At 39.6% G+C, this 17,925-nt stretch overlaps 1 long non-coding RNA gene across 1 annotated transcript in view; it reads right to left on the reverse strand.

Moving 5' to 3' along the window:
• Positions 1–364: 364 nt before the first annotated feature.
• Positions 365–17,925, reverse strand: part of LOC134760968 (uncharacterized) — a 52,571-nt gene continuing 35,010 nt past the window's right edge. Inside the window, exons 3-4 of the long non-coding RNA XR_010139095.1 lie at positions 6,190–6,281; positions 365–3,439 (exon numbers count right to left, since the gene is read on the reverse strand). This is a non-coding gene — a long non-coding RNA (uncharacterized LOC134760968). The remainder of the gene's footprint in view (positions 3,440–6,189; positions 6,282–17,925) is intronic.

Here is a 17,925-nt window from a genome sequence, read left to right on the forward strand (position 1 = left end):
CTGTTGAGAGATCCACTGTTAGTCTGATGGGCTACCCTTTGTGGGTAACCCGACCTTTCTCTCTGGCTGCCCTTAACATTTTTTCCTTCATTTCAACTTTGGTGAATCTGACAATTATGTGTCTTGGAGTTGCTCTTCTTGAGGAGTATCTTTGTGGCGTTCTCTGCATTTCCTGAATCTGAATGTTGGCCTGCCTTGCTAGACTGGGGAAGTTCTCCTGGATAATATCCTGCAGAGTGTTTTCCAACTTGGCTCCATTCTCTCCATCACTTTCAGGTACACCAATCAGAGGTAGATTTGGTGTTTTCACTTAGTCCCACATTTCTTGGAGGCTTTGTTCGTTTCTTTTTATTCTTTTTTCTCTAAACTTCCCTTCTCGCTTCATTTCATTCATTTCATCTTCCATCACTGATACTCTTTCTTCCAGTTGATCGCATTGGCTCCTGAGGCTTCTGCATTCTTCATGTAGTTCTTGAGCCTCGGCTTTCCGCTCCGTCAGGTCCTTTAAGCACTTCTCTGTATTGGTTATTCTAGTTATACATTTGTCTAAATTTTTTTCAAAGTTTTCAACTTCTTTGCCTTTGGTTTGAATTTCCTCCTGTAGCTCGGAGTAGTTTGATCATCTGAAGCCTTCTCTCAACACGTCAAAGTCATTCTCTGTCCAGCTTTGTTCTATTGTTGGTGAGGAAGTGCATCTCTTTGGAGGAGGAGAGGTACTCTGCTTTTTAGAGTTTCCAGTTTTTCTGCTCTGTTTTTTCCACATCTTTGTGGTTTTATCTACTTTTGGTCTTTGATGATGGTGATGTACAGATGGGTTTTTGGTGTGGATGTCCTTTGTGTTTGTTAGTTTTCCTTCTACGAGACAAGACCCTCAGCTGCAGGTCTGTTGGAGTTTGCTAGAGGTCCACTGCAGACACTGTTTGCTTGGGTACCAGCAGCGGTGGCTGCAGAACAGTAGACTTTCGTGAACTGTCAATGCTGCTGTCTGATTACCCCTCTGGAAGTTTTGTCTCAGAGGAGGACCCGGCCGTGTGAGGTGTCAGTCTGCCCCTACTGGGGAGTGCCTCCCTGTTAGGCTGCTCGGGGGTCAGGTGTCAGGGACCCACTTGAGGAGGCAGTCAGCCTGTTCTCAGATCTCTAGCTGCGTGCTGGGAGAACCACTGCTCTCTTCAAGGCTCAGATGAAAATGCAGAAATCACCCATCTTCTGCATCGCTCACGCTGGGAGCTGTAGACCGGAGCTGTTCCTATTCAGCCATCTTCGCTGCCCTCTTTTAGTAATTTTAAACATACAGTTAAATTATCATTAAATATAGTCATTCTGTTGTGCTATCAAATACTAGGTCCTGTTCATCCTCTCTAATTATTTTTGTACCCATCCCCACCTCCCACATCATCCCCACTACCCTTCCGATCCTTTGGCAACCATCTTTCTACTCTTTATCTCCATTAGTTCAATTATTTTGATTTTTAGATCCCACAAGTAAGTGAGAACATATGATGCTTGACCTCTAGTTTCATTCATGTTTCAAATGACAGAATCTCATTTTCTTTATGTGTCAATAGTACTCCACTCCATTGTACTACATTTTCTTGATCCATTCATCTATTAAACAGGAATGTAAAATAGTACATTCCTGGTGAATCACTGATCTTCAGAGAAACGCAACATCAACATCATTAATCATCAGGGAAATGCAAATTAAAATTACAGAGAGATACCATCTCACCCGTTAAAATGGCTTGTAGCAAAAAGACAGGCAATAACAATTGGCTTATAGCCAAAACACAGGCAATAACAATTTCTGACAAGGATGTGGATGAAGACAGGCAATAACAATTGGCTTATAGCCAAAAGGATGCGGAGAAAGGCAACAAAAATTGGCTCATAGCCAAAAGATGGGCAATAACTATTTCTGACAAGGATGTGGAGAAGATGGAACTTTGTATGAACAGTTTTCAGGTCCCTCAAAAAACTAAAAATAGAGATACCATATGGTCAACTAATCCCATTGCTGGGTATACACTCAAAAGAAAGAAAATCAGTGTGTTGAAGAGTTTGTTGTAATGCTGTTCACCATTGCTAATATCTGAAAGCAACCTGTGCCTATCAACAGAATAAACTTCTATTATTATTTAAGTTGATGTTAGCCTCACAGAGATCCTTCAGCAACTATTCCAGTAGAATACATTGTTGTCATGGGAGATAACAGCTGCACATCTGTCATTCAAAGGTGTAAGACAGCTCCACACCTGTTTACTTGAAAAGCTTTCAGTAAGACAAGGTGTGAAGGTGGAAAATGGCTATATTGACATGCTAACACAGTACAGGCCTAGTACAACATGCATGTTTGTAGCTCAGTTTTTATAATGTCATTAGTGTAAAAAAAATTAAAAACTTTTATAAGAATGTACAGAAATAAGATATTGTTTATGTACCAGTACAATATACTTGTACTATAATTTTAAGCTAAACATATTAGAATATAAATTTTAACAGAATTTCCAAGTTTATGGAGTGAAAAATCTATAGTATCTGGTAAGTTTTTGATTGAAGAATGACACTTTATAAGACAAATGTAATGCAGCCTAAGTATATAGTATTTATAATCCACAGTAGTGTACAGCAGGGCACTGGACCTTCACATTCATTTACGATTCACTCACTGACTTACCCAGAATATCTTTCTATCCTTCAATCTTCTCTCACTGTAAGTACTCTATATAGGTGTATCATATTTTACATCCTACATAACATGTTTACTGTACTTTTTAAATTTTTACATATGCTTAGATGTAATAATACTATTTTGTTATAATTAGCTTCCATATTTAGTATAGTAATAAATAGGATTGCAGCCCACAATGGATAGGCTACATGATATAACTTTGACATGTAGTAAGCTATATTTATTTGTGAAAGTAAACTCTAAATTGTTCACTCAATAATGGAATTGCCAAAAATGCCTTTAAATCATTAAAAAATGCTTTAATGTATTTGTAATTAGTTTGCATTGGTAGTGCCAGTGGCAGAACGGGAAGCTTGTCTTACTTTCTCTTTCAATACACACACTTTCTGTAGCCCCAGAGTAGTTAATTCATAGTATTTATTTTCTTAGATGATGCATTGCTGGGGCTTTTATAAGGGATAGAGAGAGTGGCAGGAACTCCCAGAGAAACAGGATGTAACCACACTAACAAACTGGAAAGCAGCTGCTCTGGTTTCTCTTCTAGCAGGATGCTATATAACATGTTTGTCTTTCTTACCTCTATAGATCTTTGAATTCAATACCAAACATATTCTGCAGGACTCCTCCATGTCATCTAGGTTCAGACACTCATGCAGCATCTCTTTATTCAGGCATCAACCTGTACTCTGCAGGTACATTGCATGTACATCTACCACAATGTTTGGTCCTTGGTGATGTTGTTGAAACTATCTATAGAAGGGACAGTTAGTCAAATGTTAATATGCTTCTTTTCAACTTGTTCCACTAGTGCATTAAATAAATGCATTTTATCTACATACACTAGCTTCAATGTATTCTCTCTTTCTTTTTCCTTTTATTGTCTATTGGATGAACAAACCTAGGCAGAATATCTTGTCCCGAGGATTTCTGTCTGTAAAAACCAACAGTAAGCATTTTCATTTGTTCCTGGGACATTAGAGAAAATGGGGGGCACTTGCTTATGAGATTTCCCACCGTGAACACTAAGAAAGAGTCCATGTTCAAAACTTATAACTACATTACTGGCTTCTAGGGGTTTCTGGGGATGGGAGCTAGGCATGGGTGAGGGAAAATCATAAATGGATTATCTCAGGTATGGAAGGTTAAGTTGTTCTATCCTGCTCTGCTTCTCACTCTATTCTGCCTATTCCTTTTCTTTGGTTTTGGTATTGAATGCAAGACAGTATTCCCTTTGCTAAGTGTACTGCTGGTTTAGAAAATATTTAGTAATATGCAGATTGTCTAGTAGAATGATTTTTAGGGGTTCACATTTTCTAGTTTATAAGATCTTTCCCTGGAAACATCTCTTTCCCAATATTAGATATTGGCCTGTATCCAAGTTGCAGCTTTGAAATCTTAGGAAGTCTCTTTGGACCACAGTGCTTATGTAGATTGCTTTTCTTCAGAGGAGATGCAGAGAAATTCTTGGGAAATGCATTTCCCCCATCTTGACGTCTATTTAGAACAAAAATGTTTTCTCACTTAGAAAAATATTGTTTCCTTTGAAAGGAGACGGTCCTCAGTCTTCTTTGCAACTTCCTATTAGCCAATGACTGCTTCCTTATCTTACCCTATTCAAATTATTTTCCTACATATGAGAGTTGTGCCTTTTTCCGACCTCAATTTCCTTTTTGAAAAGTAAAGGGAAAGGGAAAGCTTTCTGACTTAACTGTAATGACTCTAGGCTCTGGCAATGTGCATTTGATTCTTTCTGGAGATAAAGTATGCTGCCATATGTTTCTTCCTCTTGAGAGCAGTAAAAAGTGGATTGGGAGCCATTGAGATGAGAGAAAAAGGAAATCATAACTCTCTGATGTATTTTGTGATAGTGATTTCTCCATCAGGGAGACAAGCTTGAGCTTAATTACTGTCCGATGGAGTTAAACCCCTTGGCTGGGGAAGGGGAAATCTCCCGTGGCATGTGGCAGAAAATGCCAGCCAGATGCCCTGGGTGCCTGGAGTCATGCATCCCAGCCCAGCAGGGAGGGGAGAAGTGAAAAACTGCTGCTCACTAGTTGGTCTTGTAAAAGGAATAAAGGCCATGAAAAGGCCCCAGACCCCTTAAGCTCAGATGTTTGAAGATAAAAAGGCTTACAAACCACAGTGAGAGGTTTTGATTCCCTATTTTCCTCACCACTTCTCCAGGCCCCAAATGGCATGCCTAAAAATATTGCAGGACATTTCCTTAGTTCAGCTAAAGATAAGATCCTTGTCTCACAACCACAAAAGTTTAGTCTCACAGGTGGTTTGAAAGGTGAGTAAAGCAAGGCTTTATTGGATGAAATTTTTTAAAAAAAGGAAAAACAGGGACTCTCCACAAGGCTAGAGTTCCTCTCATTTGCTTCCTGCCTCACAGTTTGAATCCCAGGTTTTACACAGGAATAGGAGGGGCCAGGCTTCTCCCACTGCAAATGTCATGAACTTCCGTGGCTCCATCTCAGTGTGCATTCCTCCCAGTGTGCAGATTGGCTGACATTTTGCCAGAAACCCCCTCCCACCTGTCTGTCTCATCATAAAATTAGAATAAAGCTATCATCCTTTCTTGTGGTCTTTAGTGCAGGTCTCTTTCTAAAGTCCTAAAAGATAAAGACAAATGCAATAGAAATTGCCACACATTGCTTCAGTGATGTTCACAAAACCATAATGTTTTAGAAGCCACTCCTCTCTTTTTTTCCTCTAAGTTGGATACATATTTAGAGTATCCATGAGACAAATTACAGGAATACAAGCTGTCTCAAATCAATAAAGCCACATGGGCATCCCACCCAGAAAGCTGGCTAAGTGACTTGGTGTCACCTTGTTCATAGCAGAAGTTGTAGTCTACAGCCTCTATTCTTGCTGCCAAACTTTCGATTTCCAATGAGAATTAAAAGCCCACAATTCCAGCATGCAGGCCACATGTCTGAAAACAGCCTTTAAAACTACAACCCAGAACAAAAGAAGGGACTGTGATTCTTAGAGAAGTAAGTGCTTTTCAACTTCAAATCTCAGGCCAAACACAGGCTCATTTAGGAATTTGGTGCCACTAGCATGAGGCAAAGTATATATTAGAGAAGACTCACTCCGAAATAAAACCATGTAACAGGTTTTTACTGGAGAAACTAAGTGACCTAGGCTGAGTAGGCAAAATGAGCCCAGCAGCCCCCAGTCAAACTTGGGCAAAGAAGTCACCAGCCACTAAGTTCTTTTGTGACACTCACAAGGCTAAAGTATATTTTCCCCAGTGGATAAAGCAGTTTTCATGAAAAGAAAATAGTAAAAGAACTCTTTCATTGGTCTCTTTTTTCATAATAAAGATAATCTTGAATTAGTAACACCAAAAAATTTTTACATCAACACTAGTAGCAAAGTCAGCCAATTCAAACTAAGCAAAAACTACATATGTAAGCAAAAGTATTTATACTTTATAGTTGTAGACTTTTAAAAATAATGATTTGTGGACTGGACACTGTGGTTCTCACCTGTACTCCCAGAACTTTGGGAGCCTGCGACAGGCAGATCACTTGATCTTGGGAGTTCAAAACCAGCATGGCCAACAGTGTGAAACCTGTCTCTAAAAAAAAAAAAATACTAAAAATTAGCCAGATATGGTAGCATGTGCCTGTAGTCCCAGCTGCTCAGGAGGCTGAGGTACGATAATCACTTGAACCGAGGAGGCAGAGGTTTTAGTAAGCCAAAATTGCACCACTGCACTCTATTCCGGGTGACAGATGAACAAGGTCCTGACATAAAATAATACAAATAAAAACAAAATAACTATTTGAGCACTATACATGAAATGTTTCTTGATGTAATTTGGCCATTCAATATAAAATGTGCACTAAAACAGCTAACCTTTGTAACTAGATGAAGTCTAAGAAAACTTGGCAAACAATGTTTAAGAGTTTCCTTTCGATAATTTCAATGTCACTTCTCTTTTGGTAAGTTTCTCTAGTTCAGGGAGATATTTGATGGATTGCTGATTAAAAATCAGGTCTCTGCTGCCCTGTCTTTGTTTTGAATTTCATTTTAAATTATTTGTTTCTCATCGGTACAGCTACAGAGAGAGGATTTTAAATCCAGACTTTTAAAAATCACAAACTTTATCACTGAATCTTGAGTCCTTAGAAAGAAGTATTATGATACCAGAGTAGAGATGGAGAGAGTTTTTGGGTGTTTTGTTTTGTTTTGAGACAGAGACTCGCCCTTTCACCAGGCTGGAGTGCAGTGCCGTAATCTTGGCTCACTGCAACCTCCACCTCCAGGGTTCAAATGATTCTCCTGCCTCACCCTCCTGAGTAGCTGGGACAACAGGTGCGCACCACAACGACCAGCTAATTTTTATATTTTTAGTAGAGATGGGGATTCACCTTGTGGGCCAGAGTGGTCTCGAAGTCTTGACCTCATAATCCACCTGCCTTGGCTTCCCAAAGTGCTGGGATAATAGGCGTAAGCCATCGTACACAGCCGAGAGTTTTAAGAGAGATGAAATGGGGTGGTTCCAAGATGGCCAAATAGGAACAGCTCCAATCAACAGCTCCAAGCCTGAGCGAATCAGAAGATGGGTGATTTCTGCATTTCCAACAGAGGTACAGGTTCATCTCACTGGGGCTTGTCAGACAGTGGGGGCAGGACAGTGGTTGCAGCCACTTATTCAGGGCGAGGCATCGCCTCACCCGGGAAGTGCAAGGGGTAAGGGAATTCCCTTTCCTAGCCAAGGGAAGCGGTGACAGACGGCACCTGGAAAATTGGGTCACTCCCATACTAACACTGCTTTTCCAATGGTCTTAGCAAATGGTACAAAAGGAGACTATATCACGTGCCTGGCTTGGAGGGTCCCACGACGGAGCCTCACTCATTGCTAGCACAGCAGTCTGAGATCCAACTGCAAGGCAGCAGCGAGGCTGGGGGAGGGGCGTCCACCATTGCTGAGTAGGTAAACAAAGCAGCCAGAAAGCTCAAACTGGGTAGAGCCCACCTCAGCTCAAGGAGGCTGGCCTGCCTCTGTAGACTCCACTTCTGGGGGCAAGGCATAGCCAAACAAAAGGCAACAGAAACCTCTGCAGACTTAAATGTCCCTGTCTGACAGCTTGGAAGAGAGTAGTGGTTCTCCCAGCACGGAGTTTGAGATGTGAGAACTGGACACACTGCCTCCTCAAGTGGGTACCTGACCCCCTGAACCCCAAGTAGCTTAACTGGGAGGCACCCCCCAGTAAGGGCAGACTGACACCTCACATGGCCGGGTACCCCTCTGAGATGAAGCTTCCAGAGGAACAATCAGGCAGCAGCATTTGCTGTTCAGCAATATTTGCTGTTCTGCAGCCTCTGCTGCTGATACCCAGCAAACAGGGTCAGGAGTGGACCTCCAGCAAATTCCAATAGACCTGCAAATGAGGGTCCTGAGTGTTAGAAGGAAAACTAACAAGCAAAAAGGACATCCACACCAAAACCTCATCTGTACATCACCATCATCAAAGACCAAAGGTAGATAAAACCACAAAGATGGGGAAAAAACAGAGCAGAAAAGCTGAAAATTCTAAAAATCAAAACGCCACTCCCCCTCCAAAGGAATGCAGCTCCAAGTCAGCAAAGGAACAAAGCTACATGGAGAATGACTTTGACGAGTTGAGAGAAGAAGGCTTCAGAAGATCAAACTTCTCTGAGCTAAAGGAGGAAGTTCAAACTCATCACAAAGAAGCTAAAAACCTTGAAACAAGATTAGATGAATAGCTAACTAGAATAAACAGTATAAAGAAATCCTTAAATGATCTGGCGGAGCTGAAAAGCATGGTATGAGAACTACGTGACGAATGCACAAGCTTCAGTAGCTGATTCGATCAACTGGAAGAAAGGGTATCAGTGATTGAAGATCAGCTGAATGAAATGAAGTAAGAAAAGAAGTTTAGAGAAAAAAGAGTGAAAAGAAATGAATAAAGCCTCCAAGAAATATGGGACTACGTGAAAAGACCAAATCTACATCTGATTGTTGTACTTGAAACTGACGAGGAGAATGGAACCAAGTTGGAAAACACTCTGCAGGATATTATCTAGGAGAACTTCCACAACCTAGCAAGGCAGGCCAACATTCAAATTCAGGAAATACACAGAATGCCACAAAGATCAAGAAGAGTAACTCCAAGACACATAATTGTCAGATTCGCCAAAGTTGAAATGAAGGAAAAAATATTAAGGGCAGCCAGAGAGAAAGGTCGGGTTACCCACAAAGGGAAGCCCATCAGACTAACAGCGGATCTCTCGGCAGAAACTCTACAACCCAGAAGACAGTAGGGGCCAATATTCAACATTCATAAAGAAAAGAATTTTCAACCCAGAATTTCATATCCAGCCAAACTAAGCTTCATAAGTGAAGGAGAAATAAAATTCTTTACAAACAAGCACATGCTGAGAGATTTTGTCACCACAAGGCCTACCCTACTAGAGCTCCTGAAGGAAGCACTAAACATGGAAAGGAACAACTGGTACCCGCCACTGCAAAAACATGCCAAATTGTAAAGATCATCAATGGTAGGAAGAAACTGCATCAACTAATGAGCAAAATAAACAGCTAACATCATAATGAGAGGATCAAATTTACATATAACATTAACCTAAAAGGAAAATGGGCTAAATGCTCCTATTAAAAGACACAGACTAGCAAATTGGGTAGAGTCAAGACCCATCAGTGTGCTGTAATCAGGAGACCCATCTCACATGCAGAAACACACATCTCCTCAAAATAAAGGGAGGGAGGAAGATCTACCAAGCAAATGGAAAACAAAAAAAGGCAGGGGTTGCAATCCTAGTCTCTGATAAAACAGACTATAAACCAACAAAGACCAAAAGCAACAAAGAAGGCCATTACATAATGGTAAAGGGATCAATTCAACAAGAAAAGGTAACAATCCTAAATATATATGCACCCAATACAGGAGCACCTAGATTCATAAGGCAAGTCCTTAGAGACCTAAAAAGAGACTTGGACTACACACAGTAATAATGGGAGATTTTAACACCTCACTGTCAACATTAGACAGATCAATGAGACAGAAATTTAACAAGGATATCCAGGAATGGAACACAGCTATGCACCAAGCAGACCTAATAGACATCTACAGAATTCTCCACCGCAAATCAACAGAATATACATTTTTCTCAGAACCACATTGCACTTATTTCAAAATTGTAAAGCAATCCTCAGCAAATGTAAAGCATTTACTCAGCAAAAGTAAAGCAATCCTCAGCAAATGTAAAAGAATAGAAATTATAACAAACTGCCTCACAGACCACAGTGCAATCAAACTAGAACTCAGGGTTAAGAAACTCACTCAAAACTGCTCAACTACATGGAAACTGAACAACCTGCTCCTGAATGACTACTGGGTACATAACAAAATGAAGGCAGAAACAAAGATGTTCTTTGAAACCAATGAGAACAAAGATACAACATACCAGAATCTCTGGGACACATTCAAGGCAGTGTGTAGAGGGAAATTCACAGCACTAAATGCCCACAAGAGAAAGCAGGAAAGATCCAAAATTGACACCCTAACATCACAATTAAAAGAACTAGAGAAGCAAGAGCAAACACATTCAAAAGCTAGCAGAAGGCAAGAAATAACTAAGATCAGAGTAGAACTGAAGGAAATAGAGACACAGAAAACCCTTCAAAAAATCAATGAATCCAGGAGCTGCTTTTTTGAAAAGATCAACAAAATTGGTAGACTGCTAGCAAGACTAATAAGGAAGAAAATAGAGAAGAATCAAATAGATGCAATAAAAAATGATAAAGAGGATATCGCCACCAATCCCACAGAAATAGAAACTACCATCAGAGAATACTATAAACACCTCTACACAAATAAACTGGAAAATCTAGAAGAAATGAATAAATTCCTCGACACATACAACCTCCCAAGACTAAACCAGGAAGAAGTTGAATCTCTGAATAGACCAATAACACGCTCTGAAATTGAGGCAATAATCAATAGCTTACCCACCAAAAAAAGGCCAGGACCAGATGGATTCACAGCCGAATTCTACCAGAGGTACAAGAAGGAGCTGGTACCATTCCTTCTGACACTATTCCAATCAATAGAAAAAGAAGGAGTACTCCCTAACTCATTTCATGAGGCCAGCATCATCCTGATACCAAAGCCGGGCAGAGACACAACCAAAAAGGAGAATTTTAGACCAATATCCCTGATGAACATCGATGCAAAAATCCTCAATGAAATACTGGCAGACTGAATCCAGCAGCACATCAAAAAGCTTATCCACCATGATCAAGTGGGCTTCATCCCTGGGATGCAAGGCTGGTTCAACATACACAAATCAATAAACTTAATCCAGCATATAAACAGAACCAATGACAAAAACCATATGATTATCTCAATAGACGCAGAAAAAGTCTTTGAGAAAATTCAACAACCCTTCATGCTAAAAACTCTCAATAAATTAGGTATTGATGGGACGTATCTCAAAATAATAAGAGCTATCTGTGACAAACCCACAGCCAATATCATACTGAATGGGCAAAAACTGGAAGCATTCCCTTCGAAAACTGGCACAAGACAGGGATGCCCTCTCTCACCACTCCTATTCAACATAGTGTTGGAAGTTCTGGCCAGGGCAATCAGGCAGGAGAAGGAAATAAAGGGTATTCAATTAGGAAAAGAGGAAGTCAAATTGTCTCTGTTTGTAGATGACATGATTGTATATCTAGAAAACCCCATTGTCTCAGCCCAAAATCTCCTTAGCTGACAGGAAACTTCAGCAAAGTCTCAGGATACAAAATCAATGTGCAAAAATCACAAGCATTCTTATACACCAATAACAGACAGACAGCCAAATCATGAGTGAACTCCCATTCACAATTGCTTCAAAGAGAATAAAATACCTAGGAATCCAACTTACAAGGGAAGTGAAGGACCTCTTGAAGGAGAACTACAAACCACTGCTCAACGAAATAAAAGAGGATACAAACAAATGGAAGAACATTCCATGCTCATGGGTAGGAAGAATCAATATCGTGAAAATGCCCATACTGCCCAAGGTAATTTGTAGATTCAGTGCCATCCCCATCAAGCTACCAATGACTTTCTTCACGGAATTCAAAAAAACTACTTTAAAGTTCATATGGAACCAAAAGAGTATGCATTGCCAAATCAATCCTAAGCCAAAAGAACAAAGCTGGAGGCATCATGCTACCTGACTTCAAACTATATTACAAGGCTACAGTAACCAAACCAGCATGGTACTGGTACCAAAACAGAGATACAGACCAATGGAACAGAAGAGAGCCATCAGAAATAATGCTGCATATCTACAGTCATCTGATCTTTGACAAACCTGACAAAAACAAGAAATGGGGAAAGGATACCTTGTTTAATAAATGGTGCTGGGAAAACTGGCTAGCTGTATGTAGAAAGCTGAAACTGGATCCCTTCCTTACACCTTATACAAAAATCAATTCAAGATGCATTAAAGACTTACATGTGAGACCTAAAACCATAAAAACCCTAGAAGAAAACCCAGGCAATACCATTCAGGACATAGGCATGGGCAAGGACTTCATGTCTAAAACACCAAAAGCAATGGCGACAAAAGCCAAAATTGACAAATGGGATCTAATTAAACTAAAGAGCTTCTGCACAGCAAAAGAAACTACCATGAGAGTGAACAGGCAACCTACAGAATGGGAGAAAATTTTTGCAATCTACTCATCTTACAAAGGGCTAATATCCAGAATCTATTAATAAACTCAATTAAATAAACTCAAACAAATTTACAAGAAAAAAACAAACAACCCCATCAAAAATTGGGTGAAGGATATGAACAGACATTTCTCAAAAGAAGACATTTATGCAGCCAAAAGACACATGAAAAAATGCTCATCATCACTGGCCATCAGAGAAATGCAAATCAAAACCACAATGAGATACCATCTCACACCAGTTAGAATGGCGATCATTAAAAAGTCAGGAAACAACAGGTGCTGGAGAGGATGCGGAGAAACAGGAACACTTTTACACTGTTGGTAGGACTGTAAACTAGTTCAACCATTGTGGAAGTCAGAGTGGTGATTCCTCAGGCATCTAGAACTAGAGATACCATTTGACCCAGCCATCCCATTACTGGGTATATACCCAAAGGACTATAAATCATGCTGCTATAAAGACATATGCACATGTATGTTTATGGCAGCACTATTCACAATAGCAAAGACTAGGAACCAACCCAAATGTCCAACAATGATAGACTGGATTAAGAAAATGTGGCACATATACACCATGGAATACTATGCAGCCATAAAAAATGATGAGTTCATGTCCTTTGTAGGGACATGGATGAAACTGGAAACCATCATTCTCAGCAAACTATCAAAAGAACAAAAAACCAAACACCGCATGTTCTCACTCATAGGTGAGAACTGAACAATGAGAACACATGGACACAGGAAAGCGAACATCACACACTGGGGCCTGTTGTGTGGTCAGCGGAGGTGGGAGGGATAGCATTAGGAGATATGCCTAATGTTAAATGACGAGTTGATGGGTGCAGCACACCAACATGGCACACGTATACAAATGTAATTAACCTGCACGTTGTGTACATGTACCCTAAAACTTGAAGTATAATAAAAAAAAAGAAAAAAGTAAATGTGGCACATATACACCATAGAATACTATGCAGCCATAAAAAAGGATGAGTTCATGTCCTTTGTATGGACATGGATGCATCCGGAAACCATTATTCTCAGCAAACTATCACAAGGACAAAAAAGCAAACATGGCATGTTCTCACTCATAGGTGGGAATTGAACAATGAGAACACTTGGACACAGGAAGAGGAACATCACACACTGGGGCCTGTCGTGGGGTGGGGGGACGGGGGACCAATAGCATTAGGAGATAAAGCTAATGTAAAAGACGAGTTAACAGGTGAAGCCCACCAACATGGCACATGTATACATATGTAACAAGCCTGCACGTTGTGCACATGTACCCTAGAACTTAAAAGTATAATAAATTAAAAAAAAATAAAAAAGAGAGATGAAATCAAAAGGAGAAGCAAGCAAAGAAGAAAAGAAGTTGCCTGCACCATTTTCTTTTATTTTTCTAGTTAATGGAGTATCTTTGTTTCAACTGAGCATACAGGTCAACTAATTTAAAGGTTTTACGTGGCTTTTGCTTAGACTATCAAAGTCTTCTCCCATTTAGGGCCAAATATTGTTAGACAGACTGAAAATGCACATAGTTAAGTAAAATCTAGCATTAGATTAGACTGAGTTATAAGTGGTTTCAGCTTTTTAGTATTGACTTTATTCTGTGAGACATGAACCCAAAGAAAATTCAAAATCTAACCTGACCAGGATCCCCTCATTTTTGTTTGTTTGTTTGTTTGTTTTCAACTTCTACCTCTTGGATTCAAGCGATTCTCCTGCCTCAGCCTCCTGAGTAGCTGGGACTACAGGCATGTGCCACCATGCCTGGCTAATATTTGTATTTTTAGTACAGACTGGGTTTCACCATTTCAGCCAGGCTAGTCTCCACCTCCTGACCTCAAATAATCTGCCCACCTTGGCCTCCAAAGTGTTGGGATTACAGGCGTGAGCCACCATGCCCCACTGATCCTCTAGGTTTTGGCTTGAATCCGAAGTCCTGGAAAAGGATGGAACTGAAACTCACAATCATAGGCCACATGGTGAGAAACCAAAATCCATAATACCCATAACAAAACACTTCTAGTGTGAGGCATAAGCCCACAATTCTAAAATGCAAGGGTGGTTTCAACCTTATAATCCTATAATGAGATCAAACACAAGTAAATGTACAGGCACACATTTTAATAAGGTACTTACCAGAAGTCATCTAATATGAAAGCAGTGTCTTTTGCCATAAGAGATTAGACCTGAGAGGGCCTCAGGGAACACAAAAGACACTTAAGAGTATCACAGTGCAGAATCAAAAACTCCACACTGAGCCTCTAGAGAAACTAATGTAGATGGTCACTAAGGGTTGGTGAAAGGGGACTGCATTTCACCAAGAAGCTTCAGCACCCCAAATAGGTTTAGTCTCATCTAAGGTGCCAGGCTGTTATTGAGCAAAAAACGGTTTGCTACCTAACACATTAGAAGACAATACCATGACACTTTGTTTTTGAGAAAAGAAATGTTTTCTATTTCAAGTCCACTCAAAAGAAGACAAAAGTATCAAGCTCAAATATATCTTCTTGTACTGGCTAAAAAGAGTATTTTTATTAGAAAATATTCAGAAGGTGAATACTGGAATTAACAGGAGACTGGGTGAAAGTGAATACTGGAATTAACAGGAGACTGGCTGAAAGAAAAAAGAAAGTCTGCAAAATCCTTGGGTATGTGTGCCTATTGTTTATGTTCCATGTGGGCCTTACATGAAAATTTGAAAAAACTTCTTACAAAACATTTGGTGGAAATTTGGGCTTTGACATCAGCAAGCTTGTTCTGCTAAGATTCACTAGACTGCCTTCATCTTTTGGGGTCTTCCTTATTGTCCTTTAGGAAAGGAAATAGTTGCCACTTTTGAGGATTTGAAGCTCAGGATTTTTCTTTTACTTTGTCTACATATAAAGCATCCTAATATTTTTTTCTTTTTTTTTTAATTATTATATACTTTAAGTTTTAGAGTACATGTGCACAATGTGCAGGTTTGTTACATATGTATACATGTGCCATGCTGGTGTGCTGCACCCATTAACTCGTCATTTAGCATTAGGTATATCTCCTAATGCTATCCCTCCCCACTCCCCCCACCCCACAACAGTCCCCAGAGTGTGATGTTCCCCTTCTTGTGTCCATGTGTTCTCATTGTTCAATTCCCATCTATGAGTGAGAACATGCGGTGTTTGGTTTTTTGTCCTTGCTATAGTTTACTGAGAATGATGATTTCCAGTTTCATCCATGTCCCTACGAAGGACATGAACTCATCATTTCTTATGGCTGCATAGTATTCCATGGTGTATATGTGCCACATTTTCTTAATCCAGTCTATCATTGTTGGACATTTGGGCTGGTTCCAAGTCTTTGCTATTGTGAATAGTGCCGCAATAAACATACCTGTGCATGTGTCTTTATAGCAGCATGATTTATAATCCTTTGGGTATATACCCAGTAATGGGATGGCTGGGTCAAATGGTATTTCTAGTTCTAGATCCCTGAGGAATCACCACACTGACTTCCACAATGGTTGAACTAGTTTACAATCCCACCAACAGTGTAAAAGTGTTCCCATTTCTCCACATCCTCTCCAGCACCTGTTGTTTCCTGACTTTTTAATGATCGCCATTCTAACTGGTGTGAGATGGTATCTCATTGTGGTTTTGATTTGCATTTCTCTGATGGCCAGTGATGATGAGCATTTTTTCATGTGTCTTTTGGTTGCATAAATGTCTTCTTTTGAGAAGTGTCTGTTCATATCCTTTGCCCACTTTTTGATGGGGTTGTTTGTTTTTTCTTGTAAATTTGTTTGAGTTCATTGTAGATTCTGGATATTAGCCCTTTATCAGATGAGTAGGTTGCGAAAATTTTCTCCCATTTTGTAGGTTGCCTGTTCACTCTGATGGTAGTTTCTTTTGCTGTGCAAAAGCTCTTTAGTTTAATTAGATCCCATTTGTCAATTTTGGCTTTTGTTGCCATTGCTAATATAAGTTTTTATTCCTTAAGTAGGTAGAAGTGGAATGGCAGCAATGGAGATGAGCCAAATGGAATGGCTACTACTACTTTGATTTGCTTTTAATAATGTTATATGGGAATATAGAAAAAGATACTGGAAGTATGAAAACTTTCACCAGCATTCCATAATCTCTCCAAAAATAAAAACCCCCAATTTCCTTTGTACGTATTGGAAAACACAAATAACCTCATAGAGATGGAGTAAGGTGAGATTTATGTCTATCAAGTAAGAAAGTGTAGATTGTCATGGAATAAAGAGTTTATTTCACATTTGAACTTAAAATAGTGGCGGTGGCATACCAAAAATAGAAAACAAACCCAGGCAAAGCTGACAAAAAGTCTCTTATAGCTTTAGTTGTATTGTAGGCCTACAAAAGGAATAGAGTAATCTTCTTCTAAATTTTGAAGAAATACATGTGTGAGGCAATATAATCTTACATTGTCATCTTGGGTAAAATAAAAGGAAAATCATGAGTCCAGAATTCTCAATGTTACAACAACAGAAATTTCCTTTCATAGAAAAAAATAAAGAAGTCCCAAAAGGTAAATGGAGTCAAAACATTCTGTAAATTACATTGAGGACTTACTGTAAAAAAAAAAAAAAAAAAAAAAAAAAAAAAAAAAAAAAAATTCTGCTGCTCAAGTCATTCAGTAAATGATAAATTATTATAAATATCTAGATAGTCTAGAAATACTAACACAATACTTATCCAATCATATGTCAATAGTCTTTTTTTGTTTTTTTTGAGATGGAGTCTCTCTGTCACCAGGCTAGTGTGCAGTGGCACAATCTCAGTTCATTGCAAACTCTGCCTCCCAGGTTCAAGAGATTCTCCTGCCTGAGCCTCCTAAGCAGCTAGGATTACAGACACACCCCACCACACCCAGCTAATTTTTGTATTTTTACCATGTTGGTCAGGCTGGTCTCAAACTCCTGACCTCGTGATCTGCCTGCCTCAGCCTCTCAAAGTTACTGATTTTGTGATTTTCTAGAAACAATGGGAACTTAAGGTTTTAGTCTAATTTTTCACCTTTAAGGGCCTTTTTGCCCCAGTAATAAACATTGATGGCACTGAATGGGAAGATATTTCACAGAGTGAATACTCTTCTATTTGGGTTTTCTTTTTTCTTTCCTCCCTGTAAGAATTCAGCACTCCTCAATGAATCTAAATGCCTCCTTTATTTCTTTTTGAGACAAGTTACTTTTCTTTTGCTAGAAGGCACACTGTGGGGACAGGTTTGTCAAGCCCCAAATATCTCTTTCTAACTTCTGTCTGGAAAGAATTTGGAATCAAAGTTACCTAACATTTCAAACCTTACAGCTCCACATAGTGGAGTGGGATTTTTCTCTGTGGGGAGCCTTGTTGATCCCTTGCACCAAATCTTCACTTTCCCAATTATTCTTCCTCCTACATTTCTGTAACAGTGATCAGACTCCATAACTGATCTATAGGAAGAAAACCTGCACTTTCAGAAGTCAAGAGGAAGCTGCTCTTCAGAGCAGTCCCCA

Source organism: Pongo abelii, chromosome Y (assembly GCF_028885655.2).
Source record: "Pongo abelii isolate AG06213 chromosome Y, NHGRI_mPonAbe1-v2.0_pri, whole genome shotgun sequence".
NCBI classification, from domain to species: domain Eukaryota; kingdom Metazoa; phylum Chordata; class Mammalia; order Primates; family Hominidae; genus Pongo; species Pongo abelii.